Source organism: Hippopotamus amphibius, chromosome 10, assembly GCF_030028045.1.
Source record: "Hippopotamus amphibius kiboko isolate mHipAmp2 chromosome 10, mHipAmp2.hap2, whole genome shotgun sequence".
Classification (NCBI taxonomy): domain Eukaryota; kingdom Metazoa; phylum Chordata; class Mammalia; order Artiodactyla; family Hippopotamidae; genus Hippopotamus; species Hippopotamus amphibius.
In genome coordinates, this window is record NC_080195.1 from 80,605,616 (window position 1) to 80,630,611 (window position 24,996).

Here is a 24,996-nt window from a genome sequence, read left to right on the forward strand (position 1 = left end):
GTTTACTGAACATCCATCATCTGATATAGATACAAAATTAAAGAAATAGAAAAATATTATTTTTTGTGGTAACTCAGGATTTACTGTTCTAACAACTTTCATATATAACATATAACAGTGTTAATTATATTTCTCATGTTGTACATTACATCCCTAGGACTTATAACTGGAAGTTTGTTCCTTTTGACTGCCTTCATCCAATTCCTCCTCCACTTCTCTCCACCCCTGCCTATGGTAACCACAAATTTGGTCTCTTCTTCGATGAATTTATCAGCTTATTTGTGTTTGAAGAGTAATTGACCTATAATACTGTGTTTGTTTCTGTTATACAACATAGTGATTCAATACTTCCATACATTTCAAAATGATCCCCATGAAAACTTTAGGTAGCACCTGTCACAATACAAAGATATTACATAGTATTGACTGCACATTTCATACCCATGACTCATTAATTTTGCAACTGGAAGCTTGACCCTCTTAGTGTCCTTCATGTAATCATTTCTTCCTCCTACCTACCTCCTCTCTGGCAACCACTAGATTGTTCTCTGTAACTATAATGGTTTCTGTTTTGTTATATTTGTTCATTTGTTTTGTTTTATAAAGTCCACATGTAAGTGAATCATACAATATTTGTCTTTCTCTGTGTATTTCACTTATCCTTATTCTCATAAATTGTGAGATTTCATTATTTTTATGGTTGTGTAATATTCCATTGTGTGTATGTATGTGTGTATGTATACATATAAGTATATATACAAAACATCTTTTTCCATTTAACTATCAATGGGCATTTAAGCTGCTTCTGTATCTTGGCTATTGTAATAAATAATGCTGCAGTGAATACAGGGTTGTGTATATCTTTTCTAATTAGTGCTTTCTTTTTCTTTGGATAAATGCCCAGGAGTGGAATTTCTGGGTCATGTATGGGAGTTTTATATTTTAAATTTTTGAGGAATATCCATAATCTTTTCCAAAGTGGTTGTACCAATGTACATTCCAGCCATCAGTGCATGGATGTTCCCTTTTATCCACATCCTTGACAGCAGTCCTTATTTGTTGTATTTGGGATAACAGTCATTCTGATGTGTGCAATAATATCTCATGGTGGTTTTGATTTGCATTTCCCTGATGATTAGTGATTTTGAGCATCTTTGCATGTGCCTGTTGTCCATCTGTATATTTTCTATGTAAAAGTGTCTATTCAGATCCTCTGCCTGTTTTTTAATTTTTTTTTTTTTTTTTTTTTTTTTGCTGTTGGGTTATATAAGTTCTTTGTACATTTTGGGTATTAACCCCTTATCAAATATACTGTTTGCAAATATCTTCTCCCATTCAGTGGGTGGCTTTCTTTTTGTTGATAGTTTTCTTCACTGTGCAAAATCTTTCTAGTTTGATGTAGTCCCATTTGTTTATTTTTGCTTTTGTTTCTCTTGCCTAAGGAGACATATCAAAAAAATATTACTCTGTCCAATGCCAAAGAGCCTATTGCCATGTTTCATTCTAGAATTTTTGTTGTTTCAGATTTTATACTTTAGTATTTAATGCATTTTGAATTTATTTTTGTGCATGATGTGAGAGAGTAGTCCAGTTTGATTCTTTTGCATGTAGCTGTTTTCCCAACACCGTTTATTGGAGACGCTGTCTTTTTCCCTTTGTATCTTTTTGCTTCCTTTGTCATAGATTACTTGCCTATATAAGTCCGGGTTCATTTCTGGGTTCTATATTCTGTTCTATTGAGCTATACATTTTTGTGCCAGTACCATACTGTTTTGATTCCTGTCATTTTGTAGTATACTTTGAAATCAGGGAGTGTGATACCTCCAGCTTTGTTCCTCTTTCTCAAGATTATTTCAGCCATTGGGTTCTTTTGTGTTCCCATACAAATTTTGAATTATTTTTTCTAGTTATGTGAAGAATGCCATTATTATTTTGATATGGCTTGCATTGAATCTGTTGATTGTCTTGGGTAGTATGGTCATATTATCAATATTAATTCTTCCCATCCATGACCACGATATATCTTTCCAACTGTTTGCATTGTCTTCGGTTTCTTTAATCAGTGTCTTACAGTTTTCTGAGTACAGGTCTCTTACCTCCTTAGTTAGTTTTATTCCTAGGTATTTTATTCTTTTTGGTGTAATTATAAATGGGATTTTCTTAATTGCTCTTTTGCATAGTTTATTTGTAGTGTATAGAAATACAAGTGATGTCTGTGTATTAATTTTGTTTCCTGCAACTTAACTGAATTTATTAATGAGTTCTAGCAGTTTTTTGGTGATGTCTTCAGGATTTTCTATATATAGTATCATGTAATCTGCAAACAGGGACAGTTTTACTTCTTCCTTTCCAATTTGGATTCCTTTTATTTCTTTTTCTTGTCTGATTGCTCTGTCTAGGACTTTCAATGCTATGTTGAATAAAAGTGGGGAGACTGGGCATCCTTGGCTTGTTCCTGATCCTAAAGGAAATGCTTTCAGCTTTTCACTGTTGTGTGTAATGTTAGCTGTGGGCTTGTCACATATGACCTTTATTTTGTTGATTTGTATGTTCCCTCTATACCCACTTTGTGGAGAGTTTTCTTTTTTTTTTATCATAAATGTATGTTGAATCTTGTCAAAAGCTTTTTCTGCATCTATTAAGATGATCATATGATTTTTATCCTCCAATTTGCTAATGTCCTGTATAACATTGATTGATTTGCAAATATTTAGCCATCCTTGACTCCCTGGTATAAATTCCACTTGACCATGGTGTGTGATCCTTTTATTTTTTTTAATTAATTAATTAATTTAATTTATTTATTGGCTATGTTGGGTCTTCATTGCTGCACACAGGTTTTCTCTAGTTGTGGCAAGCGGGGGCTACTCTTCATTGTGGTGGGTGGGCTCCTCATTGTGGTGGCTTCGCTTGTTGTGGAGCATGGGCTCTAGGTGCATGGGCTTCAGTAGTTGTAGCACATGGTTCAATAGTTGTGGCTCACAGGCTTAGTTGCTCCATGGCATATGGTATCTTCCCAGAGCAGGGCTTGAACCCATGTCCCTTGCATTGGCAGGCAGATTCTTAACCACTGCAGCACATAGGAAGTCCAGATCCTTTTACTGTATTATTGAATTTGATAATATTTTGTTGAGGATTTTTGCATTTATGTTCATCAGTGATGTTGGACTGTAGTAATCTTTTTTGTGATATTTGTCTAGTTTTTGTATCAGAGTGATGCTGGCTTTGTAGAGAGTTCAGAAGATTCCTCCCGCTGAAATTTTTGGGAATAGTTTTAGAAGGATAGGCATTAACTCTTCTCAAAATGTTTGGTAGAATTCTGGTCCTGTACTTTTGTTTGTTGGCAGTTTCCAAAACTTTAATTTTTAATTATAGTGTCACCATCTTCTTCTATATCACTTCGTGAGCTTTTCAGTTCCGCAGTCTACATAGGCCTGATTTTTTTCAATGCATAGGTTTTCTAATGTGTTACCACTCTTCCACTTTCATTTCACTTCCAAAAATGTATTGATATTTTATTTCTGTTTTATTTATATGCATCCTTTTTGTCCTTGTGGGTTTATGTTATTTATTCCTTTACTTACATTTTAACATGTTATATAAGGAAGCAGACCATAATTTGTAAAAAATTTAGATGAATACTCTTTGACCAATAAAAATAATTCTTATACATGTTAAAAAGAGCTCATAGAAGACCAGGTGAATGAATATGAACCTGTGGGATTGCAGATAAATCACTTTTGTGTTTCTGCACAGATTAAGCTCTCTGAAAAAATATTACTAAAACTTAGGACCTGGGCTAAAAGATCAAGCTTTAGAAGTTAATTTACAAATTTATGTAAAGCTAGTGAGAAAACTTCAGAGAGATTTATCAAATTCCAGAGGTATGTGTTTATGTTGGTGGGGAGTTGAAAATGTTTTATTGGAAACATCCTTTCTGGGTTGTAAAACAGAAGATACCAGGCTTATGTGTCCCCTGGAGAAATTTTTTTTTCCCAAAGGTTTAGAAGAAGAACCTAGGATCCTATCCAAGGAGCAAAAGTTATCACCTTCTTTCAGGAAGTGAAGAGATTTACATGTACATAAATTTACAGATTCAGATTTAGTTTTTTCTGTCTTCTTCATCTATAGACTCCATGTGTATGTACATGATGAAATTTGGCTCTCACTATAGCACACCAAGGGTAAAAAATTGGGACACTGCACATTTTATAGTTGCTTTAAAATAAATGATAATCAGCTCTCTCCAGAACCTCATGTGGGCATTCAAAATACTAATGATAAAAATAGGTACTAAGAACTTATATATGCTTAAAGAGTATTGATAAATAAAAGATATTGTATTTTACAGTGGTTATATTATGTGATTACATGCTATACCTCTAAAGAGCTAAATGAGATGAAACCTAGCAAGAATCTCCCTTTACATTTTTTACTATATGATATTATCCAGTAGATAATAGAGTATCAGTATCTTGAAGGTTGAATAACCTGTATTTTTTTTGCTCTTGGTTTAAGGAGCAACCAAAAGATTTCCTCCCAGACTTACAGTTGTCCAAGATTAATAGAGCTGCCCTTCTTTTATTCTTTAGAGAAATGTTTCAACATGGATATTTCCTACAGATAGGAACATTACCTCACAAGGAACAAACAACTGATCATAATAAAGCAGTGTATTTTTACAACTTTTATAATATTTTCTTTATAGCCTCTCCTAATAGGAGGTTTTTTGTTTAAGGACAGGGTTCAAGCCTATTCATCTTTATATCCCCTAGAGTGCCCTTACAAAATGTTGAATAAATGTTTATCAAAGGAAATGACTTTAAAATTTAATAAAAGTCTCTATTTTTCTCTATCTCCCTCTGTCTCTGTTGTATGTGTGTATGTATATATATATATATATATATACATATAGCCACACCTCACATACACGCATGTATGGAGAGAAAGAGAGTGAGTGATACAAACTGCTAAACTTTTATAATGTGAAAATTATTAACAGGAAGCCCCATTTACAATGTAGTTGGGAAGCCCTGAAGAGGGAGCTTTCACACACTACCACTCATTGCCATCTGCAGACCCCAGACAGTAAGACACATACCTTGCAACACCAGCAGGAAGAAGGAAGATTTTTCTCTTTGTCTGGAAATAGCCCAAGCCAATGAGAAACTACCACACTCAGCCAATGGAAATCTTACCACCCTTAACTCTGTTTCCTCCAATGAACTTTCTTTCAAAGCAACTTCTCCCAACTTCCTCTTTTTTTTCCCCCTATAAAGTAACATTATTCTCCTTTGTTTCCTGGACTTGCCTTTGGTTATTGCCATAGCCTGCATGTCCTGAATTGCAATTCCTCTGCTATTCTTAAATAAAATATAATTTTGATGTAAAATAACTGGTTATTTTATATGTAGGTTGACAATATCCTATTTAAGATATATTATTTATAAAGATAAGTAGTACTATCAGGAAGCACCCATGACCCTCCTAGATAGTTTCCTCCACAAGAGGGTAAACAGAGTATCAAGCAGTATCAGCAGTATTTCATTCTGTGGAACTGAAAATGACAGCCACAGAAAGATAAGAGAAAATGAAAAAACAGAGGACTTTGTACCAGATGAAGGGACAGGATAAAACCCCAGAAAAACAACTAAATGAAGAGGAGATAGGCACCCTTACTGAAAAAGAATTCAGAATAATGATGGTGAAGATGATCCAGGACTGTGAAAAAAGACTGGATGCAAAGATCGAAAAGTTTACCAAAGACCTAGAAGAAGTAAAGAGCAAACAAACAGAGATATGCAACACAATAACGGAAATGAAAAATACACTAGAAGGAACCAATAGCAGATTAACTGAGGCAGAAGGGCGAATATGTGACCTGGAAAACAGAATGGTGATAATCACTGATGTGGAAAAGAATAAAGAAAAAAGAAGGAAAAGAACTGAAGACAGCCTAAGAGACCTCTGGGACAATGTTAAACACACCAACATTCGCATTATAGGGGTCCCAGAAGGAGAAGAGAGAGAGAAAGGACCTGAGAAAATATTGGAAGAGATTATAGTTGAAAACTTCCCTAACATGGGAGAGGAAACAGCTACCCAAGTCCAGGAAGTGCAGAGAGTCCCAGACAGGATAAACCCAAGGAGAAACACACCAAGACATATAGTAGTCAAATTGACAAAAATTAAAGACAGAGAAAAGTTATTAAAAGCAACAAGGGAAAAATGACAAATAACATACAAGGGAACTCCCATAAGGGTAACAGCTGATCTCTCAGCAGAAACTCTGCAAGCCAGAAGGGAGTGGCATGATATATTTCAAATGATGAAAGGGAAGAACCTACAACCAAGAATACTCTACCCAGCAAGGATCTCATTCAGATTTGACAGAGAAATCAAAAGCTTTACAGACAAGCAACAGCTAAGAGAATTCAGCACCACCAAACCAGCCCTACAACAAATGCTAAAGGAACTTCTCTAAGTGGGAAACATAAGAGAAGAAAAGGACCTACAGAAACAACAACAAAACAATTAAGAAAATGGTAATAGGAACATACATGTCGATAATTACCTTGAATGTAAATGGACTAAATGCCCCAACCAAAAGACACAGACTGGCTGAATGGATACAAAAACAAGACCCATATATATGCTGTCTGCAAGAGACCCACTTCAGACCTAGGCACACATACAGACTGAAAATGAGGGTATGGAAAAAGATATTCCATGCAAATGAATACAAAAGAAAGCTGGAGTAGCAATACTCATATCAGACAAAATAGACTTTAAAATAAAAAAATGTTACAAGAGACAAGAAAGGACATTACCTAAAGATCGAGGGATCAATCCAAGAAGAGGAGATAACAGTTATAAATATATAGTTGTTATCCAGTATAGGAGTACCTCAATACATAAGGCAAATGCTAACAACTATGAAAGAGGATATGCAAGGCAGAAATAGATACATAGATGTAGAGAACAAACATATGGATACCAAGTGGGGAAAGCAGGGAGGGTTGTGGGAGAATGAATTGGGAGACTGGGATACCAAATTGTACACTCTAAATATATGCTGTTTATTGTCTGTTAAAAAAAAAGTAAAATAAGTAGTACTGTTTTTTCTTCAGAGTAAAAAAAGGGCCTGTATATGCATAGGATGCCACTTTGTGTTTTAATTAGGAATTATACAGGAGTAAGGGAGAAAGGTAAATTAGAAGTTTCTGGATTCCAAATATATTTAAGATTACTAAGTGTGTTTTTGTCATTTTCACTGAATTTTGCTCTCCATGGAAATTTGAAAACCAGGTTTAATTTTATTTCTGGAGGGGCCAATAAACTTAACCTTTACCCTAAATCCATTGGAATGATTTTGATGTTTGTCATAGTATTTTATAGTTCCCACTCAGAGGCAGCCTTTCATATGTCATTAGGGACTACAAAACACCATTATTTTTTCTGTGTTTAGAGAGAACTTCATGTGTTTTCGTTTCAATGGACTTGAAACAATGTTCCATAGCATAAGATATGACATTAGAATCCTTCTCACACCTTATAAAAATTAAGCATTTATTCTAAGTCTGCCTGTATATTTGTGGTTCTCTATTTGCATGTGAGTTCATTCACCCCAGAAGGTAAAAACATCATGTCTTGTATAAATATTGTTTGCTTGTCACTTTCAAGGGATATCTTACAATTAACTCAACTTCCAGTGTGATTCTTACACATCCTTTAGGACTAGTGAAAAATCCAGTCTCAGTATTGTTAGGTATTCTTTCCTTCAGAGTCATTTGAAGGTCTCAGTTGTCACATACTGTGAAAGCTCTGTTTGGCTACCCTGCCTAACCTGAGAATGCCTAACTTTCTAGTGTTGAGATCCAATGATTCTTGGCCTCTCACATCAAACTTGGAGCCAGGGAACTTTGACAAGATCAGACACTTTAATGCCTAGGGCCCAGTCTTCCTGGAGAGCTCCTCACACAGCTGCTTTGAGGTCTTTAAAACTCTCCAACAAGCCAATACTGAATGCTTAGCAGGTTCCCTCTCTTCAAGGATCTCTTCCAAGTTTGGGAGAATCTTTCTCCATTCCTGCTCCTCCAAAAATCTCTCCTTGTTTTGCTTTTACTCTTTGAAAGTCCTAGAATATTTAGTTTAGTCAGTTCAGGTTATTTACAAATCACATGAAGAATCATTAACTTGAATCAACTTCTGAAATTAGGACAGCAAAATTCCCTCAGACAAATAAATGCAAAGTTACAGCAAAGTTATTGGAGGAGAGAGTCTAAAATATTAAATGCAAAGTAACATCTGAATAAATTATCTTGCCTCATTTATATTTATCAAATTAGTCCTTATTTTGTAGTATATAAGTTATTTATTTATTTTACAGATCTCTCATGGAGCAAAGTCACAGAGTTCTCTAATAAAAAAGCACAAACCTTTAATACTTTGAGACAGAAAAAAATTTCTTTTGTTTCTAATGTTAAGTTCTGCTGTTGTTTTTTATGTTTGGCACATAAAAGGGATGATATTTTATGCCCAGGAGTATTTTATTTTTCAAGCAAATACCTTGTGCACTTATCATACTGCTTCCAGGGACATTGAGAAAGTGGTAAAAACTTCTTTGCTTGTCTCTAATCCAATCCTCCTTCATTGCTCCCTGTACTTTAACATCATGAACCATATTTCTCAAATAAATGACATCTATTACTCTAAAAGGAGACTCCTCTAATTCAATTTGAAATCTGTAACACAAATTTTCCTTCTTTTCACAACCTATATGGTTTGAAATAAAGTAACAACTAAATCAGTAAGGAAGCTCTTTAGAGTTTTACTAAAAGTATACCATTAGGGTCTGTGTTTAAAACTCTGAAAAATCAGTCATGACAAAATTATGTATTGGCCATAAAATAAAATACTAAAATAGTCCCAGATCGTGATTTGCTCCATACTGTAAATTGTCATTTAATTTGGTCTCATTTTCATCACTTCTTATAATGAAAGCATACATATTTAAATGATAGATCATTTAAAAATATGGGTTTTTTTTTTGTTTTTTTTCTTTTAGCATATTTAGGAGTGTTACTAGCAAGGTCCAAAATATATTAGGATTTGAATCATGTTTCAGATTTATTTCTGTTGCTTATCAAAATGAAGACATAAATTTGATTACATTTCCCATCTATTAAGTAGTGATATTTGTTTCTCTCACAGGGAAGGAAGAAAAGGGTTAGAATGAGAAATGAAACAGAATCCAAAATTTTGAAAGTAAGTGTACCATAACTCACAAAACAGATAAACTGAACAAACAATGAGCCTGAGTTCAATTTTTTTTAACACCAGCTTGTTATGGCCATATTTTTCAGGATGACAGGCTGATTTAACGTGAACATTGTAGACTCATGTCCCAAGGATGAATTCACCAACTTTTCCAGCAAATTGTCTATTTTACCAAATCTCACCAATCCTGCCAGATTGCCCTTTTGATACACTTATGAGATGGAAAAGATTGTGCTTTGCTTTTCAATTATGATAAAGTCAACTTTGCATGAAAAAAATGTTTTTCCGGGGGTACTTATGTGAAAACTAACAGGAAAAGCAGGTAGAAGGAACAAAAGCCCTTTGAGTGCAGAGGTTGTGTACCAGCCAAGCAGTATATATTACAGGAGAAATAACTTTTTTAAAGAAAAATGGCAAGAGGAACATGGTTATAGGAATTTGTGTAAACTATAGTCATTTGGTCCAAATATTAGTAATAAGAATGACCTCTTAAAGAATAAAAATAATAATTAAAGTAATCAAATAGGAGAGTGTGAAAAACTGAAGAAGGAGGGAGGAAAACCAAATGTGGAAAATATTAATGGAAATGAAGAGAAAAGAAGTTACATTTTAAAGTGGTTTTGACTAGTTTATCATTTTTTTATTGTTTCCATATTTATATCAAAGATACACATGAAGACTATAGAAAGTAAAAGAGAAACAAAATGCTTATACAGTTCCTTTGGAGGGGCAAGAAAAATAAAATCATGAAACTAGTTGCCCAGCAAAATATTGTTTACTAATTCGGTTTAGATAAAACTCAATCTAAACTTCAGGAAATAAAGAATTTGATAAGATTCTCAGATCTTTAGAATAAAATGCATATACTTTGGAGATTGTGTCTGATGCAAAAAGACTAATATGTCTGGAAGAATGATCTAAAATTAATGATAAATACTCAGTTCGCTCTTTAGGAAGAATAAATATGGAAGATACAGTCATTTTGATATAAAATGATTTTAAGCATTCCAATAAAAGCAGCAGATAGAAGTGAGGTTCAGATTAAGATATGTTAAAAGTATTATTATTTATTGAGTATCTCTTACATGCCAGGCAACATTTAAGGAACTTTAAATTATACCAGTTTTAATCCCACATAACACCATCAGGTAATGTTATTGGCATTTTACAGATGAGGGAATTTGGGTGTTAATCAATTTAAATGTTGCTTATAATCCTATTACTCTGAATGCAGAATTTAAGGTCTTTATTTTACTCCAAGCTACTTCACAATATGCAAGCTTACAAATGGCCAATAAGCTTAAGCACCTCCAATTTTTTCATTATTATTAATTAAAATCAGCATCGGACCAGATTGGAGTCAAAGTTATGCTATAATTGTCAATAAAACTCTTAATGTGGAAAGTGTAGTAAGTTTTTTAAGAGTATAAAACTAAAAGTGTTTATTTACATGCAATCTATCCTGAAGCATTTCATAATTAGAGGCATGATGGCACAGCTTGACTTGTGCTAATACTATTACTGCTAGTATTACCACTACTGCTGCTATCACTACCACCAGCACAAAAAATAACTCAAAAAATTATCATTACTACCATTTTGTAGGTAAATGGTACTGAAACTGAAACTCCAGAGTTGATTAAATTCCTCAGAATATACAGGAGGTAAGAGGCAATCCTAAATTTAGGAGTGAATTTAATCTTTCTACAAATTCCATGTTATTCACTCGTGCCATTTGCCTGTTTATGTCACTTCATACGTGAAATTGCATTTTTATATGCAATTTTATATGTACAGCTTTGCTGAATTTATTTTTTACAAGAAGACAATGAAATGGTCAAGTCAGATGTTAATCTTGTGGGGTTTTTTTGTTTTTTTGTTTTAAGATAAGAAAGCTGAAGTTTCATTTTCAGTGCAAGTGGTACAACACGAGACATTATATTCTAAGCTAATCATGTTCTAATGAAGGTAGAGGCAGAAATAAAACTTCAACAAGTTTTCTTGGACCACTGAAACTGCCTTTGAAGTTGTCATCCCTTTTCTCTGTGTGCCTCCATACTCAATAGTTTATACTATTAAAATATCTACTATACTGTTGTTTCTTTTATCCCCCCTCTTCTCTTTTGTCTTCTTTTATCTTGTCCTGTCATCTCCTATCTGGCCCTATTTCTGCCTTGTCTTGTCTTTCTTTCACAATTTCCATGCTGCTGAGGAAAAGCATCCAGATTTCTGATTGACAAAAGTCTTCTTAAGCTGGTCCCTCCCTAACACACATACTTTGTCTTGCTACAGTCTCCCATTCATTTATTTAATATACTCCAGCCATGTCTGCCTTTTCATTGTTCCCACCATATACTAGGTTCATTTGCAATTTGTGCTATATATATTTGATTTCTTTTCTGCCTTCATTATTCCCCTAATTTTGCCATTGCTGGCAATTATTTTGTTTTTCTAGTGATCAGAATTTCAAAGTGGGTCTTACAGGATAAAATCAAAGTGAGAGAAGGGCTGGTTCATTTTTGAGGCTCTAGGGGAGAATCTGTCCTTTGCCTCTTCCACCTTCTGGTAGGTTCTGACATTCTTTGGTTTGTGGCTGCATCACTCCACTCTGCTTCTCTCCCCACATTGCCTTTTCTTCTGTTGTCCAACATCTCTCTGCATCCCTCTTATGAGGACCCTTGTGATTACACTATGGCCCACCAACATAAACCAGGATAATTTCTCCATCTCAAGATACTAAATCACACCTGCAAGATCCCTTTTGTCATATAAAATGATTCATATTTTCCAGGAATTAGGATGTGGATATTTGGGAAGAGGCTATTATTCAGCCTACAATGAGACAGTAGAAAAAAATCTGAGCTACTTGGATATTTATATTGAAAATGAATTAACAGGAAATAACTCAGAATTTTTCAAACTGTTTTAGTGAATATATGACTGCCCATCATAGATGTTCTCTAGCTTTTCTTCATGCTAACCATAAAGCTGAACTCACTACTTATCACATGCATAAAGAGAGAATCAACTCTATAAAATATTAGTGATAAATATATGTATTTTCAAGAATTTGATGGATACATAAAAGAGAGTACATACATACAAAATTTAATACATAACAATTAATTTAATTTAAATTCTATTTATATTTTTGTATTTTTCCATAAATTACCCTTTCTGCCATCCTTCACCAAACCTCATTTTCACCCTTGCACTTTAGTCAAATCAGTCTTCAATATCTCTTCTAAGTAACACAGACATATATATACTACCAACTGTAAAATAGATAGCCAGTGGGAAGTTGTTGTATAACAAAGGGAGTTCAACTCGAGGATGGAAGATGCCTTAGAGGACTGGGACGGGGAGGGTGGGGGGGACTCCAGGGAGGGTGGGGGGGGAGTCGAGGGAAGGAGGGAATATGGGGATACATGTATAAAAACAGATGATTGAACTTGGTGTACCCACCAAAAAATAATAAATAAATAAATAAAATTTAAAAAAAATTCTCTTCTATTTTTTCAAAACGTCTTATACATATTATACATGTTCAAGTTCCCTTAATCCTAATAGATAGATTCAAAAAGCTCTGTTGTTCTATTTTCAGAGTAGGCTTATTAATTAAAATATTAATTGACCTACAAAGTTTCCCTCCATAGATGATGAAGATGGGCTAATTGATAAAGATGGGCTAATTGTTTTGCTATAAAGATGTATGCTTTTTAAAATATTATTAAACAAGGATAAAAAAATTCCTACAAGAATTCAGATTACCTATTTTACCTATATAGGATAAAGTAAATTAGAGTGGAATCAGACTTGACTTCTAGAGTACTATATCTCAGAAGTAAATTGAGACAAATATTTTCAGAGTTTTAAGGAAAAAAGATGATAGTTGATTGTTTTTCAAGATTCTCTAGAAAAACAAACATTTAAATATGTATAAAATACATGTTATATAAATTATAGTATGCTATTCTATTATATTGTGTTATAAGTATAAATAATGTTATAATGTTATATATATAGCATGTATAATATCTACTATATATTCATATATATTTTCTGTACACATATATAATATATACATATTTTATATTTATATATAAAGAGATTTATTATAAGGAACTGACTCAAGTGATTTCAGAGGCTGAGAAGTCTGAAGATCTGCAGACCCAGGAGAGCTTATATATACTTTCATATTGAGTCCAAAGGCCTGAGAACCAGAAGAGATGGTGTAAGTTTCAGCTGCAATGAAAACCTTCAGGAAGAGCTAAGATTTCAGTTTGACTCCAAAGGCTAAAGAAGACCAATAATCTAGCTCAAAGCAGTTAGGCAGGAGGTATTTTGTCTTTTTTTTTTTTTTTTTTTTTAATATGTAGGTCTATGACTCCTATATTTTTATTTTTTATTTTTTAATAAATTTATTTATTTTTTTATTTATTGGCTGCATTGGGTCTTCATTGCCGCTCAGGCTTTCTCTAGTTGTGGAGAGTGGCGGTTACTCTTCGTTGTGGTGTGCAGGCTTCTCATTGCAGTGGCTTCTCTTATTGCTGGGCACAGGCTCTAAACACTCGGGCTTCAGTAGTTGTGGCACATAGGCTACATAGTTGTGGCTCGCATGCTCTAGAGTGCAGGCTCAGTAGTAGTAGCACATGGGCTTAGTTGCTCCGCAGCATGTGGGATCTTCCTGGACCAGAGATCAAACCCATGTCCCCTGCATTGGCAGGTGAATTCTTAACCACTGTGCCACCAGGGAAGCCCAGGAGGTATTCTGTCTTATTCATGGGAAGAGAGTAAGCCTTTTTGCACTATTCTGGCCTTCATCAGATTGATTGAGGCTTACCCATATCAGGGAAGGCAATCTGATTTACTCGGTCTACCAATTCAAATATTAATCTTATCTACAAACTTTCTCACAGACACACCCAGAATCATATTTGATCAAATATCTGGATACCTCATGGTCCAGTCGAGACATAAAATCAACCCTCACAGTTGACTAAGAAATATATGTCTAGCCAGGTCTTCACACATGTGTGATGCCAAAATAATAACAATCTTAGAAATTCAAGGAAAAAAATTACCATATGCCCTTCCTAAGATATTTATTTTAATAATTACTTCAATAAACTGAGAAATAAATAACAATTAAAAACTCACTTTTTTAATGGGTTGAGGAATTCACCAGTGAAATCAGTAAAGCTTATGGGTTGCAGAATAATGGAAATTAATTCAAGCCCCTCAAGTTTGTAAAACACAAGACATGAAGCAGGAAAAAAGATCAAAGAAATAACTTGCATCAACAGTTCAAAATTATTAAAATAGGCCAAAACAAAACACAAATGAATAAAACTAACTGTTGGTTAGAAGAGAGTAAAAGAATACTATATTTCTTCTATAAACTTGCTGAGTTGTGATGTAGAACAAATGTTCTGTAAATAATAAATTATATTCTATTATCTAAAAAGATATATTTAATACTTTTAAAATTTACTAGTAGTAATAATGATAGTAAGATAACAAATTGATGGAAAAAATTGATATAAAATTTACAATGAACCAAAGAAGAATAAATGAAAAGAAAGGAAATCTGATTCAGACAAAAATGAATAAATAAAAATGGCAACAATAAGAAGAGATAAACTAAATAAAAAATATGTTGTCAAAAATAAGGCTAAATCTTGTATCAGTAAGAGTAAATAAGAATGGAGTAGATAAATATGATTTAAAATTAGTAAATCATATATTAGAATAAAAAAATGATATTGTTCCAAAAGGCTATCTCCTTAAACCCTTTAAGTATATAGAGGCTGTGAAAAATAAAATATATATGAAAGCAGGTTAACTATTTTAACATGAGACACATAGAACATCGTGGGAAAGAATTTTTATGCACATTAACTAAAAATAAGCTAAAGTTTCATAAGCAAATTTAGGTACACATCTTAATTTTTCATGATCAATCCAATTACTTTCATGAACTTAAATACATTTTTTTAACACACAGAAATATTAAATATGAACGGAAAATTGGTAACTATCATACAAATAAGTAGACAAGTGCCTTTTCATTAATATATTAAAAACTTGCCTAAGTCAATTAGGAAAATATTATTTTAGAATAAAACATGAGCAAAGAGCATAAACAGTTACTTCTTAAAATAATGGTCACAAAACAATTATAAAATAAAAGTATTCAGCATCCATGGTGATCAAAGAAAATGAAACACTGTTATTTATAAAGATAAACAGTGTTTATCTTTATAAATAACAAAATCCAATATTTATAAAGTTGTATGGATGCTGTCTCCACAACATAAAAGTGCAAGTGAAGCAGCAAGTGCTGATGTAAAAGCTGCAGCAAGTTATCCAAAGACCTAGCTGAGATAATTAATGAAGGTGGCTACACTAACAATAGATTTTTTACTGTAGCCAAAAGGCCTTAATTTGAAAGAAAATACCATCTAGAACTTACATAGGTAGAGAGGAGAAGTCAATGCATGGCTTCAAATTTTAAAGGACAGGCTGACTCTCTTGTTTGGGGCTAATGCAGCTGGTGAAGCCAATGCTTATTTACCATTCTGAAAATTGTAGAGCCCTTAAGAATTATGCTAAATCAATTCTGCCTGTGCTCTATAAATGACACCACAAAACCCGGATGACAGCACATCTGTTTACAGCATGATTTATTGAATATTATAAGCCCATTGTTGATACCTACTGCTCAGAATACAAAAAACAAAAAAAGAAAAAAACAAAACAAAATCCAAAACACATTCCAAGTATTTACTGCTAACTGACAATGTACCTGATCAACCAAGAGCTCTGATGGAGATATACAATGAGATTCATGTTGTTTTCATGCCTGCTATCACAGCATCTATTCTGCAGCACATGAATCAAGGAATAATTTTGATTTTCAAGTCTTGTTACTTAAGAACTACATTTGGCAAGGGTGTAGCTGCCATATATAGCGATTCCTCTAATGGATCTGGGCAAAGTAAATTGAAAACCATCTGGAAAGTATGTATCATTCTAGATGTCATTAAGAACATTTGTGATTCACAGGAAGAGGTCAAAATACCAACATTAACAGGAGTTTGGCAGAAGCTGATTCTAACCTTCATGGATGACTGTGGATTTCAAGACATCAATGGATGTAGTAATTGCAGATGTGGTGGAAATAGCAAGAGAACTAGAAATAGAAGTGGATCCTGATAGATGTGACAGAATCTGAAATCTCATGATAAAACTGGAACAAATGAGGAGTTGCTTCTTATGGATGAGCAAAGAAAGTGCTTGAGATGGAATCTACTCCTGGTAAAAATGCTGTGAAGATTGTTGAAATGACAAAGAATTTAGACTATTACATACACTTGATAAAGCAACGGCAAGGTATAAGACGATTAACAACAATTTTGAAAGAAGTTCCACTGTGGGTAAAATGCTATCAAACAGCATTGCATGCTACAGAGAAATCATTCATGAAAGGAAGAGTCAGTCAATGCAGCAAACTTCATTTTGTTATCTATTTTAAGAAATTGCTACAGCTGCTCCAGCCTTCAGCAACCTTCACCATGATCAGTAAGCAGTCATCAATATGGAGGCATGACTTTCCATCAGCAGGAAGATTAAAACTCACTGAAGGCCCAGATGATGGTTAGTATTTTTTAGCAATAAAGTATTTTTTAACTAAGGTATATACATTGTTGTTTTTAGACATAATAATATAGCAAACTTAATAGATAACAGTGTAGTATAAACATTACTTTTATAATGCACTGAAAAGCAGGAAAATTTGCTTCATTGTGATATTCACTTTATTGTGGTGATCTGGAAATATGTATATATAAAACACCTGTATCAATTATACCTATTTCTATAAATGTAAGTTGTACCACAATACTAATAGCAGTTATCTTTGGGAAATGAGATAATTTTAGATTTTTTTTGTTTTAATTAACTTTTCTGCTTTTTCTGCAGTTAGGTCCTATGTAGTGAATGAAATGAAACAAAAGATCAAAGAAAAAAACCTAAACTGATTCACTAAAAGGAAAGTAAATAGTGCATACTGATCTTAGGAAAAAGTTAATCATTTGTTACAGGATTTATATGAGTATTTAAATCTGTATTATAATTACTAATAATATTAATTATACATAATTATTAAATATAAATTGTATATTTTAGTATGTATTATAATTATTCAGTTAGAGACATCATAACTGAAGAGTTTGGGCTTTTTAAAAAAATTCATGTACTGTACATTCATTAAAATTTGCCATAAATTATTTTTAAAAACTAAAATTTTAGTGTGAAAATCTTTACAATTGTACCATATGAATTTTTTGAAAATTTATTTGGAAAGAAAAATATCCAAATGTGTTTAAACAGCTAGAAATATTTTATCTGTTAGCATATATATTTAAGATGTTAATTAGTTAGAATTTTTGCTTAAACTTATACTTTGTTCAAGACATTTGTTTTTGCTTTACATCTACTTAATTTATTATATTAGGATTATCATAAATGACACATATTGTTACGTATCTTGATTCATTTTATACATCACCTTTATAATAAATATCTTTAAAATAATGGTGATGTTTCTTGGGTTGGGGGGGAATGAATTGGGAAATTGGGATACCAAATTGTACACTCTAAATATATGCAGTTTATTGTCTGTTAACTGTATCTCAATGAAAGTTCTTAAAAAAAAAAAAGAGAGAAGATTGTGGAGGTTTCTCAAAAAAAAAATAATAATGGTGATGTTTCTTTTCTATATGCTATGCTGCCATACTGAACTGCTGCTGTTCTGTGGAAATCATTCAGTAATTCAAGAAAAAAGTTTGAAACTCACCTAATACTTATTTTGTAATGGTAGGTAACAGCCTCTTATTATAAAATGTGGCTTTCTTAAAACTCCAAATTCACAGGGCTTATTAAGTTTTTTAGAGAAGGGGGACAATATAACCTTTGATACTTCAGGTATTGAAAATAAATATGTAAAATATTTGGCTGTTATAATTTTGCTTAATGAAAGGTTGTTCTTAATCCTTGATGGTTAAGGGAATCCACCATTGTATTTAAATTATATTGAAATCAAATACATTTTCTGAAAATTTGAAAATTAAGCAGCCTTGTTAAAGAAAATATGAAATGATTTCCTTGGAACAATTAGCTTAAAAAAAAAAAAAAACCTAGGTATGAACAAAGAAGGGTAGTGTAGGATATGAGGCCAATAAAGCAGACCCTCAGTATCTCAAGGTAAATTTTATGAAGGTGTGAAGTTATTTATTAAGAAAAAGAGAAAGCATGGTTACTATATAGGTTGAATTATGTTGAAAATACTGCTTTCTATGTTGTATAAATAATACTTTATTCATTTACTTTTATTTTCTTTCTCTTTATTGTTTATTTACTGGAGCTGCAGTGGAAAATGAGGGAAATTGGATGCAAGATTATATACTACATTTTAAAAAATTTTATTGGAGTATAGTTCATTTACAATGTTGTGTTCATTTCAGGTGTATAGCAAGTGAATCAGTTATATGTATACATATATCCACTTTTTTTAAGATTCTTTTCCCATATAGGCCATTACAGAGCATTGAGTAGCATTCCCTGTGCTATACAGTAGGTCCTAATTAGTTATATATTTTATATATAGTAGTGTGTATATGCATATCCCAAATTCTGGTCCCCCTTACCCCCTTGTAACCATAAGTTAGTTTTCTACATCTGTAACTCTATTTCTGTTTTGTAGATAAGTTCCTTTGTACCCCTTTTTTTGATTCCACATATAAATGATATTATATGATATTTGTCTTTCTCTGCCTGACTTACTTCTCTCAGTATGACAATCTCTAGGTCCATCCATGTTGCTGCAAATGGCATTATTTTGTTCTTTTTTACAGCTGAGTAATATTCCATTGTGTATATATGTATCACATCTTCTTTATCCATTTCTCTGTTGATGGACTTTTAGGTTGTTTCCATGTCCTGGCTATTGTAAATAGTATTGCAGTAAACATTGGGGTGCATGTATCTTTTCAAATTATGATTTCCTCCAAATATATGCCCAGGACTGTGATTGCTGGATCATATGGCAGCTCTATTTTTAGTTTTTTAAGGAACCTCCATACTGTTTTCCATAGTGGCTGTACCAATTTACATTCCCATCAACATTGTAGGAGGGTTCCCTTTTCTCCACACCCTCTCCATCATTTATTGTTTGTAGATTTTTTTGATGATGTCCATTCTGACCTATGTGAGGTGATACCACATTGTAGTTTTGATTTGCATTTATCTAATAATTAGTGATGTTGAGCATCTTTTCATGTGGTTTTTAGCCATCTGTGTGTCTTCTTTGGAGAAATGTCTATTTAGATCTTCCACTTATTTTTTAATTGGGTTGTTTTTTGTTTTTTGATGTCGAGCTGCATGAGCTCTTTGTATATTTTGGAGGTTAATCCCTTGTTGGTTGCTTTTTTTGCAAATATTTTCTACTATTCCGAGGGCTGTCTTTTCATTTTATTTATATACTACATTGATTTGTACAGTTTTTATATTTGGCTGATATAAATAATACAGTTGCAATACAAACAGTATCAGAAATGAAAAGTTAAATTTCCTTACTTTGTTTTCTGTTCTTTTTTTCTTCCTCCTTTACATCCTGCATATTTCCATCTAAATGATCTTGAGATACAGGGCACAAGTAAGCTATCTCCTTCTATACATGATGGAAGGATCCAAATGTTTTTGAGGGGTCCATGTTAAAAAGGTGTGCAGAGAGGGTGATGATAGATATAGACATTAATGGAAATAATTATAAGTGTAAATATAGGTGTACAAATAAATATTGCTATAAATGTAAATTTAGTTATAAATGTATATATCTTAGCTCTGTCCACTAAGAAGATCTAAGATAAGTGGCACTGCAATAGCATAAGAGCATAAACCAAATGCACAGATTTGGGATTCTAAATACCATTCTCCACTGTAAGTTTCAAGGGCTCCTTGAATAGATGGCTGCTTCTAGAGCTGGGACAGAAATATAAGATAAAACTATAATATCTTTTTGTACTGGAAATTAAGGAAATTCTCAGATTAAGAAGGAGAAATATTTAAAGGACACAGAAGTCATTTGAAGGAATTTCCATTGGCAAAAACTGTGACATTTTGACTATCCAAATAAATAATTACATTAACATATTAGAATTCATTACATAAAATAAGAATATGTGTGCCTATACTGATATAAATGAAAATGCATAAAAACTAGGAAAAGTAAAAACTCTACCCTACAGTGAAATGCCAACTAATACATGTAGGAGGAAAAATGAAAATTTAAAATCACCATTTGGCAAACTTCAAAGTAATAATTCATAGATTTGTGAATGGATACTAAAACTGTGTGAATATTTGATAAGTAATATATTACATAGCCTCAAAGTATCTTACCATAAAGTATGTACTCAATAAAATCAGTGAAAAGCAATTTTGCAATGGGAAACTTAGTAGATATCATCATCTTAATCAAGTGATCAAAATTAACATCAAGATTAATGGGAGAAATTCAATAAAACAGGAGAAGTACACAATGTTACTTATGTGATATTCCTACCAAAATTTCATAACCTGATTCTGCACATAAAGGATGTCAGACATATCCAAATTGAGGGACTTTCTGCAGATCATTTGAAGATAAAAGAAAGATTTGAGAAGCTTCCAGACTGAAGTATACTGAAGATACAAGATAACAAAATCTTCACATGAAACTCAATTGGATCATTTTTAATAAAATAAATTATTGAAACTTGAACAAGATTTATGGCTTAGATGGTAGTGAAGCATCAGTCTCAACGAACTGAATTTGATATTTGTATTCTGATTATATAAGCTAGCGTCCTGGTTTGTAGAATATACACACTTTAAGTATTCAGAGAATGAGACCATCATGTCTGCAATTAACTCTCAAATAGAAAAAAAAAGTTGTTTATATTTCCAGCAACTTGTAGCTATATTATTCATGTACTGAATAATTACAAATTTAGAATTTGAGATTTCTGCATTACCATTAGAGCCCTAGTATGTTTGGGGACAACAGTACATCCAAATAATATATTTAATTGGTCCCTTTACACAATTAATAAATCAAACCTTATCAATCAGTTTCTCTGATGTTTCTGCAAGTGTAGATTATTATGCAGAGAAGCTTTTATAATGACTTTAATAAGTTCTTCAGAATTAATGGCAAAAGATAAGAACCATGATTCAACTTTTTCTCCATAACTTCTTAAGTAATTCAGGCCATAAAATCTCTAGATGGCAAAAAAATCAAAATATGATGCATATGTTTTCATGATTAAGATTTTCAAACTGTTAACTTAGCATTGAAAAGGATTTATTCCTTAGATTTTAAAAAATATTTGTAGTCATAAATGGATTAAGCTATTTAATCTTGAAATTTAAAATATGTACCACTACATGAATCAATTAGGTTAATTTTAAATCTGTAGCATAGCTGATGTTAGTGTATATATATATAGAGAGAGAGTATACTTTTAGAATGTATTTTTCTTATGGATGTTAGTACTGACAACTCTCAGTAAGCTATTTTGCAAACATGGCATCACTTGGAAAGAAGCTGTGAATTTATTTAATTTACAGCCATGTCTTCACTATTCAGGATTGACTGAAGTTTATGAATTATCCAGCCTGCTTCTTAATATATCTTCTGCTTCCTATTGCTAGTTCCTTAGAAAGTTTTGTTTGTTTGTTTGTTTGTTCCCCCATGGAAACTATTCTATACTAACTTTATCATTAATCTCTCCATCCCCCTTCCTTTCTCTCAAGCAAATTTACCTTATGATTGCATAAAAGGAAACCTCCTTTATCTCTGAAATGCTGCAGTATCTAAATGGTTCTAACACCAACATTGGCATTCTCACCATTCCTGATTGAAATAGAGTTTGGCAGGTGAAAACAACAATGACAGTAGAGAAGTTTGTGTTTTGTTTGTTTGTTTTTCTCTAAGCCTAATAATCCTCTTCAAATTTTCTCTTTGTAGTAAGTCATGTAATAGTTATGACTTCTTATTAAAACCATTTAGGAACATATCATAATACTTAATTGTACATACTATTTGAATATTATCTTCTTAGTTTTCTTAAAATTGCTTTGTAAATACTTTCTCCCTTTCCTTTGCAGGCTACTCATTTCTTATTTTAAGAAAGCCCCCAAGAGATCTATTACTATATATAAGTTATACGAGCCATATAACTTCAACACCCAAGCAAGTCCTAGATGATTCAAAGTCTTTGTTCTTTCTAGGCTCCAAACTCTCTGACATGTATTTGGTATATCCTTTTAAAATGCCTATGGTCACTTGAACACCATCTGTGCCAAATCAAACTCATTATCTTGCTAGGAGATACTTTCTTTTATTTGGTAATTGGAAACATGATAAACAAGTCACCAAGAAGAGTAAGTTTATTCTCATCCAGACTTTTCTCTCATTCACAAAACCTTCTTTCCCAGTCCAGCTTGCAATTAAAATGGTACTCCTGCTGCCACACAGTAACATCACATTTATTGCTTTACCTCCAGGTAGAACTTTCTAATTAATCATTCACACTACCAAAAGAGTGATTTTTTTTTTCTAAATGTAGGTATTTCATCATGCCTTAGTATAAAATCCTTTAGTGGTTATATGAGTATGAAGTTCAGGAGAAAATTTGGAGCTGGAGGTATAATGAGTTAACATGTCACTTAAATTCATAAGACTTGATGAGATCACCAATCTAGTGAGTTTGATGGGGCAAAGAGGAAGATGGCTGTGTTTTGGGCTAGACAACATTCAAAAGTTGGGGAGAAAAGAAGGAAATAGAAAAGGAGACTGAGAATGGTGATATAAGAGGGAAAGCAAGAAAGTGGGACATAGTTTAAGATGAAGAGTGATAACTGACCAATGGATTTAGTAATATTGTGGTCATTGGAGATGTTGACAGGAACAATCTTGGTAGAGTGTTGAGAATGAAAGTGTGAACAGAATTTCTATGATAGAGGATGGGAGAAGAGTTATAAAAGCAAATTTAGACATCTCTTACAAAACAATTTTGCTGCAAAGTGAAGAAAAAATGTGACCGTGGGTAAGGTGACCTCAATATAGAGCTGTTTTTTATTTTTAAAAATAAAGATGAGGTACTTAAGATATATTTTTATAATGATATGGAAAATTCAGTAGCAGGAGAGAAAGTGATGACTTTGAGAGGAGAGTAGAACTGCTGAAGTGTGGCTGGTAGCGTGACAACATATCGTTTCTGAGACCCCTTCTTTTCTTTCTTTTTCAAAATTGCCTACATATAAATGGATCCTTTCTATTCAAAATTTAGGAGAATTTTAAGTTCCTTTAAAAATTTTATTTGACATTTCAAATGGTAGTTGTATGGATTTCTAGCATAATTTTAGAATAAATAATATATTTATAGTAAAATATTGTACATTAACAGAGTATATCCAAAAAGGTTTTTTTTTAGATCTTCTTTTCTGTCTCTTATCATATAATATTTACCATCTATGTAAGTCTCACTAATTTATTAAGTCAGTTCTTATGTTTTATTGTTATTGTGGATGATATTTTATTTTATATGGACAGTACATTGCAATTTTCCTAAACACTCGTATTAATTCTAATATTTTGTTCCTAGTTTTGTTGATTTTTTGTTTATAAGTGTGTATATTTTTCAAATAATGTAATATTTATTATTTCCATTCTGTCCTTTACCCTATTTCTTTTTCTTTTTTTCTAAGTATTGATTAAGACCTCTAGAAATATATTAAACATTAATGGTGTTAAAATGAAATAAGGATGATATTTATAGATTGTTTTGTCTATAGCTTTAAAGTTTTTATGAAAATCCCTTTTATTCCACTTTGAAATCATACATAGTTTTTAAAGGATATTGTGTTCATTTCCTACATCTGCCATAAAATAGTATCACAAACTGAGTGACCTGAAACAGAACTTTATTCTCTCCAGTTTTGGAGGCTAGAAGTCTGAAATCAGGGTGTTGGCAGGGCCATGCTCCCTCTGAAAACTATAGGGGAGGATCTTTTTTTGCCTCTTCTTAGCTTCTAGTGGTGATCCTTGGTCTATGATTGCATCACTCCAATCTTTACTTCAGTCATCACATGGCATTCTTCCTGTGTGTCTATGTCTTCTCCTGTTCTTACAGAAGTATCTGTAGGATTCACTAAATGAAACAAAACACATACTGGTTCGAGAGCCTCATTATATAAAATAAAGATGAATTGCTTGATCCTTATTCAAATACCATTGTCTCTGGTGACAGAGAAATTCGATTTCTTTTAAGTAGTAGTGAGTCACTTAGGAACAATATAGTATAAGATTTTATGAGTATTTATGTTATTGTGAATATTGGCAGTGGGATGAAACTTGTGCCATTGGGACGAGTTAAGAACTATTTCAGTAAGAGCAGAAGTGGCCCTATTTTATTAATGCACACTTGAAATGATTATGATCCCTATTAATACTGTAAAAGTAGAAGGACGGAAGGAGTGACTAAGAAATTCATTCTGACACAAAGAAACAGAAAAAGGGATATTTTATACATATAGATTTTTTCTTTAAATATTTAGGGACTTGTGTAGAAATGATGGTTTTGAAGTTGCTAAGCAAAAGGTTTTGAGTTC